Source organism: Oryctolagus cuniculus, chromosome 10, assembly GCF_051225735.1.
Source record: "Oryctolagus cuniculus isolate XC-2025 breed Fujian yellow rabbit chromosome 10, ASM5122573v1, whole genome shotgun sequence".
In the NCBI taxonomy this organism is placed as follows: domain Eukaryota; kingdom Metazoa; phylum Chordata; class Mammalia; order Lagomorpha; family Leporidae; genus Oryctolagus; species Oryctolagus cuniculus.
The window spans coordinates 76,806,773-76,825,981 of NC_142876.1; the positions used below are offsets into that span (position 1 = coordinate 76,806,773).

The window sequence follows — 19,209 nt, forward strand, 5'->3', positions numbered from 1 at the left end:
GTTAGGGGTCAGATCATACAGGGGCAGGCCACACAGACTTGTAGGGGACTTATTCTAGGAACAACAAAAATTTATAGGCACTAAGGCCAAAGCTAGCGTAGTGACTGTTCTTGTAAAAGTCAGTCCACAATGAGGTGAATTATAATTCAAGCATGCTGGAAAACAGTCCATTTATACACATTGGCCAAGACACTCAGACACCTCCAGAATCATAGGGTGCTGAGAGCTCTTTGTGCTTGGTAACTGAGGAATCATGGTACCCCCTGCCAAAAGCAAGATACACACACACACACACACACACACACACACAGAGTCCCTAGAGAGCATTGATGAGCAACAGATAAAACAATTCCAAATCACATCAGAGGCACATACGTATAGGAAGAGCTGACAAATGCATGGGACTGACTCATCCCAGGGGCTTGCTGGGAAGTTGGAATCAAGAGCTGAGGGTGGATGGGTAATCAGAGCCATTGGTCTCTTCGTTGTGCCGTTACCACAAATGGGAGTGGTGGCTGGATTTGCCCACTAGTTCTGGCTGTGGCCTGTGACTCAGGAATCTGCCTAGTGTCCTTGTAAAGGGTCCATCATTCACTCAAGACAAAGCCCTGACAATCATCTCAGGTGCCCCCTCATTCTCTATTCTGCACATTGGACCCATCTCAAAGCATTCTGTTCCCTGGCCAGGAACGTACTAGGGTTTCAGCTGCAAGCTGACCAACAACCAAAACAGAAGTGGTGGAAAATCCAGTAATGCCTTTTTTCCCCCTGAAAATGTCTGGGCAGGTAATCCAGAGCTGGAATGGGATTTTATTTTTCCAGCAATTTAGAGCCTGGCTGATTTGCTCCACTGTTCATGACCATGGTTCTCAAGTTCATATCATAACCCGAGATATCTACTCTGTTCCTAGTTCTTGTGGCTTCCTTCAAAGCCACTGGCCAGAGAAAAGGAAAAAGAAAAAGGAGAAAAGAAAAGGGTCATAACCTTTTCTTCAAAGATTCCTCCCAGAAGTTGTACCCACTTCCACATCCATCCCATAGACCAGAATCTAGTCACGTGGTCACACCGAGCTGCAAGGAAAGCTATCAATGATGAGCATTTATTCGGAGTGATCTCTAACTCTCTCTATTTTTACCTGACAGACAGACAGACAGAAAGAGGAGATACTAGTTTACTCCCTCCAATGCTCACAATGAAGCTGGGAGCCAAGAACCAAGAATCAGGGCCGGCGCCGCAGCTCACTAGGCTAATCCTCCGCCTAGCGGCGCCAGCACACCGGGTTCTAGTCCCGGTTGGGGCGCCGGATTCTGTCCCAGTTGCCCCTCTTCCAGGCCAGCTCTCTGCTGTGGCCAGGGAGTGCAGTGGAGGATGGCCCAGGTGCTTGGGCCCTGCACCCCATGGGAGACCAGGAAAAGCACCTGGCTCCTGGCTCCTGCCATCAGATCAGCGTGGTGCGCCAGCCGCAGCGCGCCGACCGCGGCAGCCATTGGAGGGTGAACCAACGGCAAAGGAAGACCTTTCTCTCTGTCTCTCTCTCTCACTGTCCACTCTGCCTGTCAAAAAAATAAAAAAAAAAAAAAAAAGAACCAAGAATCAGTCTCCTGATTTGCGGTAACCAATACAGAGAGGAACAAAAACCAATATAATGTATGTGAGCAAAATTGTCATTTTGAGATTTGATTATTGTTTATAGCCCTTCTCTATGCTCTCCAGGAAGAGTGGTTCTTCCACTGACTGTTCGTTGAATTCTTTCTTTGGTAGAGGGTTAAGCTTGTGATTATTAAGAAAATTAAATGTATGCCAATGTAAAATGTAAAAGAAAAATTAAAAAGGAGGTGGAAGGGAGAGAGGATGGTAGTGAGGGAAGGACGAAGGGGAGGATGGGAAGTATCATTATGCTCTTAAAACTCTATATTTGAAATACATGAAATTAATCTCCTTTGTATAAAATTTTTAAAAAGAAAAAGATGCATGGCCAACACTAATCCAAAGAAAACTCTTGCAGAAAATGGGAATATCATAGAATATGTAAATAAAATTAAAAGAATCAGTAAGAAGCAATATGATTGCATATAATGATAAAAGGAAGAGGGAGCTATTCAGAACCTGGATGTGCCTAACAGAATTTCAGAGTGTATAAGCCAAAGATTGACAGAAAACAAGAGTACTTATCTAGTCTACAATCATTGAGGAGATTTACCACACCTGCCTCAGAAGATTTTCTGCCAAGAGCTAAAAATTAATAAGGGTATAAATGCTAGGAGCACAATTAGCAAGTTTAATCTAATGTCTACCTAGAGTCTTGTGCCCAGCAATATAATCCTCTTCAAAAATACATACAACTAGATTCTTTGTGAATTCAGCATACATGAGGTGACAAAGGAGTGTTAGCAAATACCAGAGAAATAAGATCATACAGACTCTGTTCTCTGATAAGAGAGTATAATAGGGGTCGGCGTGTGGTGTAGCAGGGAAAGCCACTCCTATGGGCGCCGGTTCGAGTCCTGGCTGCTACACTTTCTCTCTCCCTCTCTCTCTTTCCCTCTGCCTCAGTCTCTCTGTTACTCTGCCTTTCAAATAAAATAAATGAATCTTTTTTTTTAAATAAAGAGTATAATAAAATCAGACATCCACATAAGAAGAGAATCATCCTTCCAAACACAGACATCTAGAAATTATTTATTTATTTATTTGATAGGTAGAGTTATAGACAGTGAGAGAGGGAGAGACAGAGAGAAAGGTCTTCCTTCCGTTGGTTTACTACCCAAATGTCCGCTACAGCCGGTGCTGTGCTGATCCGAAACCAGGAGCCAGGTGCTTCTCCCTGGTCTCCCAAGTGGGTGCAGGACCCAAGGACTTGGGCCATCTTCCACTGCCCTCCCGGGCCACAGCAGAGGGCTGGACTGGAAGAGGAGCAACCGGGACTAGAACCCAGCGCCCATATGAGATGCCGGTGCCGAACGCTGAGGATTAGCCAAATGAGCCACAGCATTGGCCCGACATCTAGAAATTTTAAGTCTGCTTCAGTCGATAGAAGTGACTGACCAAAGAATCCCCATGTGTATAAAAGTAGAAGCAGCACAGGAAGCAGAATGCATCATCCTAAAAAAGCATTTATCAAATGAAGTGAGGGTGGGCATTTGGCCTGGTGATTGACATTGGCACCCATACCAGACTGTTTGGGTCCAAGTCTCAGTTCCATTCTCAATTCCAGCTTCCTGCTAATGTGCACCCAGGTGGGCAGTGGTGATGACTTAAGAAATTGAATTCCTGACATCACATGGGAGACTTGGATTGAGTCCATAGCTCCCAGCTTCAGCCTGGACCAGCTCCAGCCACTGTGGGCATTTTGGTGAGTGAATCAACAAATGGGAGTGCTCTCTCTCTTGCTCTCGCTCTCGCTCTGATTCTCTGCTTCTCTAATAACCAAATAAACAGGTTTCAAAACTGTTTTAAACAAAAAAAAATTGAAAACCAATGAGCTGGCTGGTGCCGTGGCTCACTAGGCTAATCCTCTGCCTGTGGTACCGGCACCCCGGGTTCTAGTCCTGGTTGGTGCGCCGGATTCTGTCCCGGTTGTTCCTCTTCCAGTCCAGCTCTCTGCTGTGGCCCAGGAGTGCAGTGGAGGATGGCCCAAGTGCTCGGGCCCTGCACCCCTGTGGGAGACCAGGAGGAAGCACCTGGCTCCTGGCTTCGGATCGGTGCAGCGCGCAGGCCATGGCAGCCATTTGGGGGGTGAACCAACAGAAGGAAGACCTCTCTCACTGTCTCTCTCTCTCTCTCTCTCTCTCTCACTGTCTAACTCTGCCTGTCAAAAAATAAAAAAGAAAGAAAGAAAGAAAGCCAATGAGCTACATGTTCAGCCCACAATGATGCAAAAAAAAAGAAATCCAGCATAAACTCCAATAAACAGCAGGAAGGAAATGATAAAGATAACAGCAAAGCTTACAGAGATGAAAGAAAGAAAGAAAGAAAGAAAGAAAGAAAGAAAGAAAGAAAGAAAGAAAGAAAGAAAGAAAGAAAGAAAGAAAGAAAAGCAAAGAGTCATGAAGATCAGCCCAACCTAACTCCAACCTGTTGAGAAGCTATTTAAATAAACAAACTCACAGCATGGTTATGATGGAGAAAAGGGAAAAGAGCGGTGCTAAGTGTGGTGAATGAATGATTGGCCAACAGATAACTTTATCTCAGTGATTATAGGAAAAAACAGGATTACCGGGTGCAAGGCGTAGCTTGATGCTTGCACCGCAGTAGAAATACAGTAAGCATTGGGTTCCTTTCTCTAGGTGCAATAACAACCGAATTGTACTGAAGTAGTATTGGGCAAGAATAGCCCAGCCCATCTTTAAAAACAACTCTGAAACAGAATCCTAGAATATAAGACAGATAATAGCACAATGACTCTGAAGAAGGAAGAGGCAGAGGTTTCCCTTTCTTTGCCGTCTCCCAGCACACGCTTTCTCACACTTCCTGATAACCCTTAGGACTGCAAGACTTGAGCTTCAAAACCAATGGTCAAATTATTGCTTAACTCAACAAATACCTTATTTTTTTTTAAGATTTATTTATTTATTTGAAAGGCAGAGTTACAGAGAGGCAGAGGCAGAGATACAGAGAGGGGGGAGAGAGAAAGAGAGAGAGAGAGGTCTTCCATCCACTGGTTCACTCCGCAGTTGGCCACAACAGCCAAAGCTGTGCCAATCCAAAGCCAGGAGTCAGGAGTTTCTTCCAGGTCTCCCACGCTGGTGCAGGGGCCCAAGGACTTGGGCCATCTTACACTGCTTTCCCTGGCCATAGCAGAGAGCTGGATTGAAAGTGGAGCAACCAGGATTTGAACTGGTGCCCATATGGGTTTCTGGCACTGCAGGCGGCAGCTTTACCAGCTATGCCCCAGCGCCAGCCCCAGTAAACACCTTTAGCAGGTCCACCATGCCCTGAGCCCTCTGCTCTCCAGAATCTCCATATATCATTGCAAGGAGTGAATCATACAGTAAAAATGTGCAACGGGCTGTTGAACACCTCTCTCTGAGCTGCCTGAACCTTCTGGCCTTCCTCCAAGGCTGAAGGTGCTTTCTCTCTCCTTCGGAGGCAGAACACAACCCTGGACCACATCAGTCATCACTAGTGTCTCTATTAGAGCTCTTGGATCATAAGAAAAAGAAAACTGGTCAACAGCCATAGATGCCATTCATTAGAGGAACACTGGGTGATACATTGACTCCACAGGGGTGCCGAACAGCACCGCCCAGAGAAGGAGAAGGATGAGGACAGCTCCAGCCCTTGCAGAGGAAGAATCAAGAAGGGTCTACTCACACAGCTGCTGCCTTGAGATCAATCAGCTCCAACAAAGACCCGTGTCCTTTCCCAGGAGAGACACTTTGATGGATCCAGCATCCTGCCAGGTAGTCTTCCTGCCGTGGGACCATTGATGTGCTTCTCATGGCCAACCCTTTGCAGCTCTCTGGATCCTGGCCCATTTCCCATAGTCCCCCCCTCCCCACTGAGTCTATAAACCCCTGATATTCTCTAGATAGATCTGTGTTTCCTTAAGATAAGTGTAGTCAGGGCCCGTTGTTTAAAACCAAAACCTTGGCTAATACAAAGCAGCTTTGTTCAAAGAGCTGTGGATGGTTAACATCCTTATCTTTTGGGGACTGTGCACATTGTGACATTAGTACAATAAGCTGGAATCTGATCAGTTTGGTGTGGTTTAAGGATACAGCAATAAGAGTTACAAGCTCAAAGCGCCAGGAACATTCTAAACCCAGTCAACCTCTGGCAAAACCCAAAAGTGAGGTTGTAAGACCTGTTCTTGGTTGCTGTTGTACATTTGTAACTCTGTCTGTATGCTGAGTGGATTTGGCTTTCGTTGGTTGCAATTGTCTTCTTACTTCTGATCATAAAATCATGAAATTAAAGCAGAAAGGCCTGCAATGATCCCTTGTCCCTGCCAAAGTGAGTTTGTCAAAACAACAGACAAAACAGAATTCAATAGAGAATGGAACTTGGGACTACATTGCCAAAAATATTTTCAGAAGAAACCTTTAATCAAAGGTGCCTTTATCTTTGGAGACATGAATAAACTGCCTTTAAGAAAATATAGCTATACTCTTTCTGTTTTTTAAGATTTATTTATTTATTTGAAAGTCAGAATTACAGAGAGGAGAGGCAGAGAGAGAGAGAGAGAGAGAGAGAGAGGTCTTCCATCCGCTGGTTCACTCCCCAATTGGCTGCAATGGCCAGAGCTGTGTCAATATGAAGCCAGGAGCCAGGAGCTTCTTCCAGGTCTCCCATGCAGATTCAGGGGCCCAAGGACCTGGGCCATTTTGCTCTCCCAGGCCATACCAGAGAGCTGGATTGGAAATGGAGCAGCCAGGTCTCGAACCGGTGCCCATATGGGGTGCCAGCGCTTCAGGCCAAGGCTTTAACCCACTGCACCAGAACACAGACCCCACTATACTCTTTCTAGCCTTAAATGTGTGGGAGCCAGACGTAATTCTGCATATGCCAGAATTTTTATTGCAGAACTAACATAAACCCTCAAAGAGCATCGTAAATTCATAGCAACATGACCATTGAGATACAAATATTGTCCAGGTCAATGTTCACCAATAAGCCACCAAGACACCATTAATGAGCAGCCAAAGCCTTCAGCGGATTTCCTCCCAATCTGTCCTTAATTTTCTGCATTTGCTGAATCAACTTCACATACAGAAAGTTTCTTCCAAGAGAAGCACTTTGTGAGAAAGAACAGAGCCCCACAAACCTAGGAAGTGTCTCTGTTAGAAGAAAGAATAAAAGCGGTAAAGTTGGAGAGTTGAAAAACAACAATCTTTGGTAACCATACGCATTCATGCTTAGCACACTTCCCCTAATATGAATGCCAACAAGTGGCCATCTGATAACCAGAACACGAGCAAGTGCCAATGAATGTATGAAAAGTTGCTTAACATCGTGAGTCATCAAGGAAATGTAAATTAAAATCACAATGGAATAAGACTACACTGACCCAAATGGCTAAAGTTAGAAAGAGTCACCATATCAAATGGTGCAAAGTATGTATGAAAATTGGAATTTTTATAAACTGTTGGTGGAAACCTAAATAGCTTGATAATTATGGAAAACTGTTTGGCACTATCTACCAAAGTTGAGCTTGCAAATGTTCTATGACCTAGCAGTTCCACTCTTAGGTATGCCCAGTATGTTTGTTCATACATACAACAAGGAAATGTATGGGAATCTCCTTAGCAATAAAACTTGTAATTGCCAGACACTGAAAATAACCAAATGTTCATCAACTATAAAAGACATAAATAGGGGTCAGTGCTGTGGCATAGCGAGTAAAGCCTCTGCCTACAGGCCCAGATCTCATATGGGTGCCAGTTCAAGTCTTGGCTGCTCCACTGCCAATCCAGCTCTCTGTTATAGCCTGGGAAAGCAGTAGAAGAAGGCCTAAGTTCTTGAGTCCCTGCGCCTGTGTGAAAGACCCGGAGGAAGCTCCTGGCTACTGGCTTCAGATCAGTGCAACTCCAGCTGTTATGGCCATTTGGGAAGTAAACGAGTAGATGGAAGATCTCTCTCTCTCTCTCTGCCTCTGCCTCTCTATAATTCTGCCTTTCAAATAAATAAATCTTTTTGTAGAAAACTTTCATTTAATAAATATAAATTTTGAAAGTACAACTTTTGGATTATAGTGGTTCTATCCCCCCACAACCACCCTCCCACCCGCAAACCGTCCCATCTCTTACTCCCTCTCCCATCCCATTCTTCATTAAGATTCATTTTTAATTATCTTTATATACAGAAGAGCAACTCTATACTAAGTAAAGATTTCAACAGTTTGCACCCACACAGACACACAAAGTATAAAATACTGTTTGAAGACTAGTTTTACTGTTAATTCTCATAGTACAACACATTAAGGACAGAGGTCCTACATGGGGAGTAAGTGCACAGTGACTCCTATTGTTGATTTAACAATGGACACTCTTATTTATGATGTCAGTAATCACCCGAGGCTCTTGTCATGAGTTGCCAAGGCTATGGAAGCCTTTTGAGTTCACTGACTTCAATCTTACTCAGACAAGATCATAATCAAAGTGGAAGTTCTCTCCTCCCTTCAGGAAAAGGTACCTCCTTCATTGATGGCCCTGTCTTTCCACTGGGATCTCACTCATAGAGATCTTTCATTTAGGTCATTTTTTTGAGACAGTGTCTTGGTTTTCCATGCCTGAAATACTCTCACGGACTTTTTAGCCAGATTCCAATGCCTTAAGGGCTGATTCTGAGGCCAGAGTGCTATTTAGGGCCAAATAAATAAATCTTTAAAAAAAGAGATAAATACATCTATATAATTAATACTAAATAACTATATAATAACCAAGCTACATGGAAAATACATCATTCTTATAAATTTAAGAATGAGCTAAAGAAGCCAGACTCAAAAGAATATTACATTATTGTTCTTTTTATGCAAAGTTCAAAACCAAATACAGCAAAACTATAGTGCAGGAAATTAGGACTGTGGTTACTACTGAGGAGGTGGGAAGAAGATTGATTGTCAGAGGACTACAGAAAATTTTCTGGATTGCCCACAGTGATATATATCTTTAATCTCAGTGAGAGTTAAATGAGTTCTCTCCTTATAATACAATTCCTGTGCTTTACATTTATATGTTAAACACTTTCTACATATGTACACTTCAAAATAAAGAGTTTTCCAAAAATAGGACTGGAGACCATGGGGATAAATGAATTTCCAGGTCTTGATTAGAAAAGAGGCTCAGTGGCAGAACTCGGGGATTCTGCAATCCCACCTGGGCTTGCTACCACCAAGCTTCCGTTTCCTCATACGTAAAAATAGGCCTAAGAATTCTCACCTTTCTGAGGATTGGCATGAGCTTTCAAATGTGCAGCTCCCTCTGCCTGGGATGCTTTCTCAGGCCCCATCCTCCAATACCTTAACCTGGGTAATTCCTTGTCCTTAAGATGCAAGTGTTGAGGCCACTTCCCTAAGAAGGCAGTAATTGCTGTAGCCTGATGGTACCCTGTCCTTCCCACACCACAGTGGGTCACACCAGATTCCTGGTGACTCAGGCTGATCAAAAAGGAATGGAGTTATGGATCAGGCACTGTGGCATAACAATTAAGACACCACCTGGGGATGGGATGTCTACATCCAATTTCAAAGTGCATGGTTTGAGTCTTCCCTCTGCCTCTGGTCCAGCTCCCTTCTAATGCATACCTTGGCAGGCAGCAGGTGGTCACTCAAGTATATGAGTCCCTATCACCCACCTGGAAGACCCAAATGGAGTTCCAGTTTCCTGACTTTGGTCTGGCCCAGCCCTGGTTATTACAGGCATTGACCAAGTGAACCAGCAGGTGGAAGATTCTCCTCACCCTTTCTCTGTCCTCTCTCTCTTGCTCTCTCTCTCTCTCTCTCTTTAATACTCAAATAAATAAACAAAATTTCAAATAATAAAGAAAGTCAGTTATTAAAACAGTAATGAGGGCCTGCAGCTTCCCTGGGAAATCTGCAGAAAATACCAGAAAAAAATATCAAAAAAGACACTTCTGAGAAATGTTGATGAGGAAACTACTACCCCTATCACAGCCACCATTAAAGAAATAAAGTGGTCTCTTCCTTGGGGAACCAAGACCCTACTCAATGTCTAGCAAAGGATTTCCTGAGTGGTAAAACATATGTCACTGGCCAGTAATATAGCTGCAAGGGGTGCTAGGAGAAAATGCCCAGTGTTGCTAGCTTTTATAATTGAGTAGGCCTTTGCCTCATCTTACCACTGATAAGGAAAAGAGAAGCTCAGTGTAGAAAGTAAATGAAATGTTGAGTGATCAAAGTGAATTACCAAAATTGAAAACAGCATGTTGTGATTGCTTGCTTACTTGCCTTATGTAAGGGACAACACTACCTGTGAGACCAAGAATCAAACCTAGCTTGACACCATTTCATCCTCACCCTCGGCACAATGCCTGATACACAGCGGACCATGAGCAAATATGAAGGGACTTCAAAAGGTTTTGAAGGGGGAAAATGGAGTTAAAAGGAAAAAAAAAGACATATAAATTTATTTTCTTTTTTTATAAATTTATTTTTGACATAAGCTCCATTAAATTCAAGATACTTTATTCTAAACAATGACACCAACAATTTTGTCAATTCTTAAAGAACTGAGGGCCCTAGGGAATCAACCACATCATTGTGTGGCTTGTATGTTTGTTTGTTTGTTTGTTTGAATAATATTAACTGAAGAAAAATGGGTACCTGTTAAAGATTTTTAAGATTAGGAAACAATAGGAGCCAAATCAACACTGTAAGGTGGATGTTAATGATTTTCCATTGAAAGTTCTGAAAAATAATTATCCTTGCTTGTTGAGAGGAATGAACAGGATCATTTTGGTGGAGAAGGACTCGCTGGTGAAGCTTTCCCAAGTTTTGTTTCTGATAAAACTTTGATGAACTAAATAAAAATTAAGAATTTTAAAAATAAACTTGTACAATAGACAGATTTTTTTTTTTTTTGGCCATTCAGAAAGTTAACAAGAAAAAGGTCTTGAATGTCCCAGAGGCATTTGCCATGATCTTTGCTCTTGATCAGTCCACTTTTACTTGAACGGGGCTACTTTCCCTCTTGGTAGCCATCACTTTGATTATACTTTGTCTTCAGGATTGCACTGGCTTATATCTCGTCTCCTGTTAACAATTCTCTGAAGAAAAAATGCTTCAGTATCTTGGTTCCACTTACTTTTTTTAAAAGATTTTATTTATTTATTTGAGAGGTAGAGTTACAGACAGTGAGATGGAGAGAGAGAGAGAAAGGTCTTCCATCCGCTTGTTCACTCCCCAGTTGGCTGCAACGGCCGGAGCTGAGCCGATCCAAAGCTAGGAACCAGGAGCTTCCTCCAGGTCTCCTACGCATGTGCAGGGACCCAAGAGCTTGGGCCATCTTCCACTGCTTTCTCAGGCCACAGCACAGAGCTGGATTGGAAGTGGAGCAGCCAGGACTAGAACTGGTGCCCATACTGGATGCCGGCGCTTTAGGACAAGGATTAACCTACTGTGCCACAGCACCAGCCCTGGTTCCACTTATTTAAAACTTCCAACCAAAACTCTGTCATCTGCAGCTGATCTGAGTGGAAGCATTTTAATATCCCTTGAGCAGAAACTCCGTTCCATTTTGATGTTTCAAACAGAATTGTGTGAATCAAGCCAATTGAGATGACTGTGGTATTCACTATTGTTTCTGCTGTTAATCAGAGGCCTTCTTCAGTTAGGGTCTGGACAAGATTAATTTTTACCTTGAAAACTGATGTGAATGATCTGCCATTGTGGGCTTCATCTACATTATCTTGTCCCTTCTTAAAGTAAGTACCCATTTGAAAATTGCTGATTTCTTTAGAGTTTGCCCCTAGAAATGTTTCATAAAGCATCAGTGATTTCACCATTCTTCTACAAGGCTTCATCATAAATTTGATGTTTCTTCTTGCTTCAATTTTAGCAATACCCAACTTGCTCTGGTAGGGCCTCCTCTCAAACTGATGCCTTATGTGTCTTAATACCTCACACTAGATCATGTTAAGAACCACTATAACAGGCTAGCATGAGTTAAATAAACTCAAAATAGGTGCAAAAATTGAAACCCATGTAGAGTTGTTATAATATGCAACTTCCATGAACTTTTTGAAGACACTTGTATTGTTGAACAAAATAATAAGATAGTAGTTACAAACTTCAGCTGGTAATTGCAACAAGGTAAAGTTTCCTTAAAGATGTGAGATTTATACAAGATCCCTTGAAATCAGGGCCGTTTCTCATCCTGTTTTATACTCCTAGCAATATATTGTAAAGTATGTGCTCAAACAATGTTTGTTGAATAGTTGAACCCATGAGTGAATGAAAGAATATGTGTCAATGTAATTTGTCTCTTGTAGGATTAATGTAAGGTGTTGCATAGATCAAAGACTGATTCAGTGCTTGAGGTTGAACAACGACCCACTGAAGCAGAGGGGTCCAGCAGGCGGTGGGGGAGCTGATGACGGGGTGGACTTCCGACCAGCTGTTAACTAAAAGTCTGTGGAAACTCATATCTGTATGCATAACCAACGGATCAATGACCATACAAATGCTTCTCTCCTCTTCGTCACCTACTTCTCAAAGTCCACATTGCTTCCTTAGTCTGAGGGATATCTAATATAATTCTCAATGTAAAATCACTGAAGTCTAGACCTTTCACCCAACTAACAGAATATCAAAATCCTATACCTCAAATTGCCTTCTAAGTACTCATGACTGAGCAAGCGGACAGCAAAACCTCTGATGGATTATAGTGCTTTCTCAACCCCAGTTGATTCTGACTGCAAATTGCTTTATATTGAAAGTATCTAAAACAGCAAAGTCACAAAATCTCAAAGATTAGCCCAATCCATAGATGCAGCCTTGCCCCAGAGACATAGAAACAAGCTTTTTCAAAGAGGAAAGACTCTACCAGACCTGACCAGGGGCGTGCTTGTGTGCAATCCCATCACACTGCAGCCTGATGCGATCACTTGTCAGGAGACAGACGGTGACGCAGTGGAAAGCCAGCTAGAAATGTTATCAGATTGCTTTCAGCAGACAGTCCAGCTAAATGAGGAGGAGGAGGAGAACGAGTTGAAAAACTCCAGATGGCCGTATATTTGCTTTCAGAGAAGGAAATTTTGAAGCGTGTAATGTGTTCTCAAATTCAGAATGATTTTGGAACTATTTTTCATGTGCGGAGTTGCATAATGATAAATTAGAAGGACCAGTCACCCCTATGACACACTGCTGTGCAGACGTTTGTCTCAAATACCAGTTAGCTGTGAGTGAGCACCAGGAGATGGCAGCATCACCTCCACCATCGGAGACTTCACTGGTCGATCTCTAAGACTATCAACGTTTATAAATTAACAATCGCAAATTATAGAACAGCTGCCCAGTTTGCTGGCTGTAGTAACCTTTCTTTTGTAGTACACTCCTTCACTTTTAAAAGCAATCTATTTAGCCAATATTGCCTTTAATATCCATACAATACTAAAGATCCAGAAGCAGTGTGCCAACTTTACTCTCCTTTTTTTTTTTTTTTCTTCTCTTTCTATTTCTAAACAAGCAAGTCTAATTGTATGGAGACAATTAGCTGTTCTATAAAACATGGCCTCCTCCAATCTTGCATGTGCAACCACTTAACATACAAATTCACTCCCAGGTACGGAAGCACTGTCAGTGAAACACAAGGGCCAGCGTATTGGTTCTAAGCAGATTGAGGCTCACATCCTGCCTCCATCACTTCACTTCCCTGAGCTGCGTTCTGTTGTTGCGTCATTTTGCTCTGCTTTATATCTAAAAATGAAAGGACGGGAGTTAGTAACAGCTATACTTATTGTCATAAGCATACACAATGGTGGAATTCACTATTTACTGGGTCCCTACTATGTGCCAGCATTGCACCAAACACAAGGAATAAGTGCCTGATGGGGCAACCTAGAGCTGTGCTTTCCCATACTAGTCATGAGCGGCTATTTAAAATGAAATTAATGAAATTACGTGGTTAAAATTTTAGAAGGGGCTGGGTTGTGGCCCAGTGGATTAAGCCTGGGACACTGGTATCAGAGACGAGAGCAACGGTTGAAGTCCTGGCTTCTCCACTTCCAATCCAGCTCGCAGCTAATCTGCCTGGGAAAGCAGCAGAAGATGGCCCAAGTAACCCCACATGGGAGACCGTGTTGGAGTTCCAGCCTCCTGGCTTTGGTCTGGCCCAGCCCCAGCTGTTGCAGTCATTTAGGGAGTGAACCAGCAGATGAAAGGCGAAAGATCTTGCTCCTCTCCCTCTTTCTCTCTCTCATGCTGTCTTTCAAATAAACAAAAATCGATATTTAAAAATAAATAGAATAAAATTCCAATAAACTAAAAATTTAGTTCCTCAAAGGCACTGGCCACTTTTAAAGTGCTCTCAACAGTCACATATTGGATAATGCATTTGCAGACATTTCCATCATTACAGAAAGTTCCACGGGATGGCATTGGCCTATAGGACTAATCAGACTTAGAGAAGTTTATGATCACTTGGAAGTGTTCTACCAGAGACCAAAGCATAAACATGGAAGTGAAACAAACAGGAGTGATGAGCTCTTCCCAGTGGAGCCCAAGAACATAGATATAGATTAGATAGATATAGATATAGATATAGATATAGATATAGATATAGGGATGGGCATTTGGCCTAGCCTTTATGATGCTGGCTAGGATGCCCGCATTTCATGCTAGGGTGTCTGGGTTTAATTCCCAGCTCCAGTTTCTAATCCAGCTTCCGGCTACTGTGGGCCTTGAGGGGGCAGTTCAAGTTCTTGGATCTCTGCCGCCCCTGTGGGAGGCTTGGATTGAGCTCCTGACTTTAGGCTGCGGCTTGTACCAGCTTTAGACATTGTGAACATTTAGGACAGGAACCAGTGGAGAGGGGAACATTCTCTGCATTCTTTCTCTGTCTGTCTGTCTCTCTCTCTCTCTCTTTCTCTCTCTCTCTCTCTCACACACAAACACATATTTTCTCTTTTTCTCAAATAAATAAATTTTAAAAGCACATAGATACAGATATGGATGATAAAGATATCAACACATGAAAGTATTGCAAAAAGATTATGGAAAATTAAATTTTTGTTGATTTTACTGCCAAAAATGAAATCCTTACATAAATCATAACACACATTTCAGTGAATTTTTTGAAGACCTCTTGTATGCACAGATTTCAAAATTTTTTTGCACCCAAATAAATTTATATTTTAATTCCATTTCTATAAGCTTTTCTTTAAGATTTATTTATTTATTTATGGAGCCAGCATGATGGTGTAGCAGGTAAAGCCGCCACCTGCCATGCTGGCATCCCGTATGGGCACCGGTTCTAGTCCTGGCTGCTCCTCTTCTGATCCAGCTCTCTGCTATTGCCTGGCAAAGCAGTAGATGACCCAAGTCTTCGGGCCCCTGCACTCACATGGGAGACCCAGAAGAAGCTCCTGACTCCTGGCTTCAGATTGGCACAGCTCCAGCCATTGTGGCCATCTGGGGAAAGTGAACAAGTGGATGGAAGACCTCTCTCTCTCTCTCCCCCTCTCTCTCTGCCTCTGCCTCTCTGTAACTCTGCCTTTTCAAATAAATTATTTATTTGTAAGACAGAGTGACAGAGACAGATTTATCCTATTCTCTGGTTCATTCCTCCATATGGCTGCACCAGCCAAGGCTACACCAGGCAAAAGCCAGGAGCCAGCAACTGCATCTGGGTTTCCCACATGGGTGGCTGGGGCCCAAGCACTTGAGCCATCACCCACTGCTTCCCCACATGCATTAGCAGGGAGCTGGATCAGAAGCAGAATAGCCAGAGCTTGAACTGACTCTCTGAAGTAGGATGCTAGCATTATAAGTGACGGCTCGACCCCCTGCACCACAACGCCGGATCCCCCGCAAGCTTTCTGAAGTTCCCTGGGAGACTGATGTCCTTTTAATAGGTGATAGTAACAAAAGCTGGTACCCAAATAGTAACTGGAGGAATATCCACATGTTCTCAAGATGGCTTGAGGAGGTGAGGCCATGAGGAGCGGGATCATGTACAAAAAAAAAAAAAAAAAAAAAAAATTAAGAAAACAAAATCTACCAGATGAGTGCAGAGAATCCAGACTGTTCTATATCGGGGAAGAATAAAGACTGAGGAGCAAAAGAGGCTTGATGGAAAGAGATGAAATTAAGGAGAAAGAACCAAGAAGGAGATTTTGAGCTTGTAGGGGTGGGGAACAGAACAAGGCTCCCGAAATCCTTTGGCCTGGCCAAAGCTCACAATTCAATAAAGCTATCACAGGCTCCTTTTTAAGTAGGTAATTTTGAATGGTGTGGGAATGTTGTTATGAATATCTAAAGGGCCCTTGGCAGAAAAAAGCTTCCCCATCCCTCAGCCTGGGTTAGCTCTTTTTTTCCCTGTGAGACGGAGCTCATGGCGACCCTTGTCTGTCTGAAGCCAGAGAGAGGCAGCAGAGCGATTCATTCCACTCGGGCATCTGTGTGGAAAATGAAACCAAGTCCCCCTGCACAGCACCTCTGGGGGCAGGGCTGCGTTCCTCACTCATACCTCAGACTGCAAGAGCCACCCACCAGCCACGTCACCCAGACCCCGGCCACCCGCGATGAGCGGGGAACGCCCCACTGCCAAGGTGAAAACCTCTCCGAGGCTGAGGCTCAAGGATCCTGAGCTTTGAACTCATCTCCAACTTTCTGTGGTTACAGTTCGCAGTGGGCTGGCAGCGTGTGACTTCCTGGTGCTGAGATAAAAGATTCAGAGAGAGCGGAAGGGGACTGACATCAACGGACTCTTGCAAAATACAACTTTGATGAGCAAAGCGCAAATGAATCCTAATGGTCCCCGTTACATTTCTGAAAATGGACACACTTCTGAAATGTTAGAAGGCGTGTGTGTGCGCGCACGCGCGCACGCACGAGGGCTGGTGGAAATGGGTGTGGGGTTTCTTGGCCTCCGGGCACTCGGGGAAGAGCTGGAGGCGCTGGCTGACTCCCACACAGCTGCAATGACCAGGGCCTTTCTCAGTGGGGGGAGAAGGAAGGAGGGGGAGAAAGCTCTGTTGTAATAGATGTTCCAAGAATCGTGGGTCTTTCATAAGAGGTGGCGGTGGGAGGGGGAGCCAGCTGAGCTCTTCATACGGTTTTATTTAAACTTGAATAGAGATAATCGGCTCTGCTGTTTATTTCCATACCAAGTGCTCAGGGGCCAGAATTCTGTCACATTCCTAGCCCAGATAATTTTAGCAGTCATCTTTCTGAAATAGAAAATGAACCAAAGACACTTCCTGGTGAAGTGTCCCCCGGAGGACGCAGATGATCCTGTCCTGTCCAAGACGAGCGAGCAAACATCCCCCTTCCTTCTCCAGGGTGGCCAATTATTCCTGTGACAACACCTCATACTTTCCGTGTGATGCCACTTGACAAAGGAAAAGCTGGCCAGGCTGCGGGCTCAGCCGTGGGAGACTCAACCTCCCTCTCTTTATCAACCCAAGGAGAACTTTCTGGGAGGGAGCTGGTACCCAGACTTGCTCCAGTGGTGATGGGGCAATCAGGCACTTTGCGAAAGGAGCGGGGAGGAGGAGTGGGCAGTGTGGACAGTTTGCTGTCATGCCCTAGCTTGCCAACTTGACTTCTTTCAACTTGAAAAATAGGACTCTCATCATGTCTCAATTTTGAAATGATGGGAGTTGTGCCCACCACCGGGAGTGTTGGGAGAATGGCAGGTGGGGCTTTGGTTGATAAGGTGTCACAGGAACTGATTAGCAGAGCCAGTGGGAGGCCTGGCTGCTCTCATTAAGGGATTTACTTTCAGTTTCCTTAAGAAAAAAACAGTGTCCCCAGGCTCCAGTGACTATGGTTTGTTTTCATTTTATTCAAATGGCAGAGAGACAGAGAGACACACACAGCTGATTCATTTCCCAAATGCCTGAAACAACCAAACCAAAGCCAGAATCTGGAACTCAATTTGGGTTTCCCATGTGGGCGTCAGGGACCCAAGTACTTGGGCCCTCACTGCTGCCTCCCATGGCACGCATTGGCAAGAAGGCAGAATCAGGAGCAAAACTAAGGCTGGAATCCAGGCCTTTAAGTATGCAGGTGGGCCCTCTACCTCCTGTGTTCACTGCTGTGGGAAACACCCTGCCCTAAGCCTCCCTTTTTTTTTTTTAATTTGGTAAGAATCCTAGCATGATAAGATCTACCCATTGACTAAATTTTAAGAGTACAGAACAGGCTTATTAACTCTAGGCTCAGTGTGGTTTAGCAAACAGCTAAAACTTAACCACATGCGTAACTGGGATTTTAGACCCATTGCTGAACTCATAAATGACTGCTCTTTTCCCCTTCCTCCCACCACTGTCCACCACTCTGCTCCTCTGTTTCAATGTGCTGGACTCCTTCAGAGCCCTCCTATACACGGCATCTGACAGTATTGGTCCTTCTACGCCGGGCATCTTTCACTTTGCATAATGTCCTCAAGTTTCCCCCACATTGCAACACCTGGCTGCATTTCCTCCTTCTTCCAGGCTGCCTACTGTTCCATTGTTTGTAGGCACCATGTTTTCTTTACGCATTGCTTCTTCATCTTGGCTCTCGTGATTGGTGCCGCAATCATCCTTGGTGTACTAATACCTCTTTAGACTTAGACAGAATTATTTTGGATAACATCCTTAAGTAGGATTGCTGGACCATATGGTAGTACTTTCTTTAAGTTGTCATTTTGCATAGCGGAACTTACCAACACATTTCTCCACATCCTCACTGAGATTTTTTTATCCTTTATTTTTTCAATAGCAGCCATCCTCACAGGTGTGAGTAGATACCTCACTGTAGTTTTAATTTGCATTTGTCTGGTGATTGGTGATATTGAGAATCTTTTTATTTACATGTAGGCTTTCTTACGACTTCTTCATAAAAACGTTTATTCAAATCTTTAGCTCATTTGTAATTTTTTTTTCTCCTATTGCGTTAAAGGAGTTCCTCCTATTTGGGGCTGGTACCCCTTATCAGTATGCACTTTCCCATTCTGTAGTTTTCCTTTCCCATTCTGTAGTTTTCTCCTTCTCATTCTGTTCTTTGCTGTTCTGTGCGGAAGCTTTTCCATTCAATGCCATTGCACATGTCTATTTTTGCTTTTGTTTTCTTTGCTTTTGATGTCACACCCAAGGAAATATGGCTGACTCATGTAAAGGAGGTTTTCCTGATTTTTTGTAGGCATTTACAGTTTCAGATCAAAGAGAGAGATCTTCTATCCTCTGATTTGCTCTCCAAATGCCCACAACAGTTAGGGTTGGGCCAGGCCAAAGCCAGGAGCCAGGATCTACATCTGGATCTCTCACATATGTGGCAGGGGTCCAAGTACTTGGGCCATCTTCCGCTGTCTTCCCAGGTTCATTAGCAAGAAGCTGGATCAGAAGCAAGAGAGCCAGGCCTCACACCGACACTGTAACATGGGATGCTGGCATTCCGAGGAGTGGCTTAACTTACTGCATCACAACACTGGCCTTGGAGATCCAGTTTTCCAAACAGTATTTATTGAAGCTGTCCAACCCCCAAAATTCAACTTCCCAGCACCTGGGAACTTTTAGGGGAAGGCAAGTCTGTCCTCATTGATATA

At 43.7% G+C, this 19,209-nt stretch overlaps 1 long non-coding RNA gene across 1 annotated transcript in view; it reads right to left on the minus strand.

The window, feature by feature from the left end:
- The window catches only part of LOC103349258 (uncharacterized), an 82,985-nt gene that overhangs the window by 18,667 nt on the left and 45,109 nt on the right, over positions 1–19,209 (minus strand). The gene's annotated exons all lie outside the window — the stretch shown is intronic.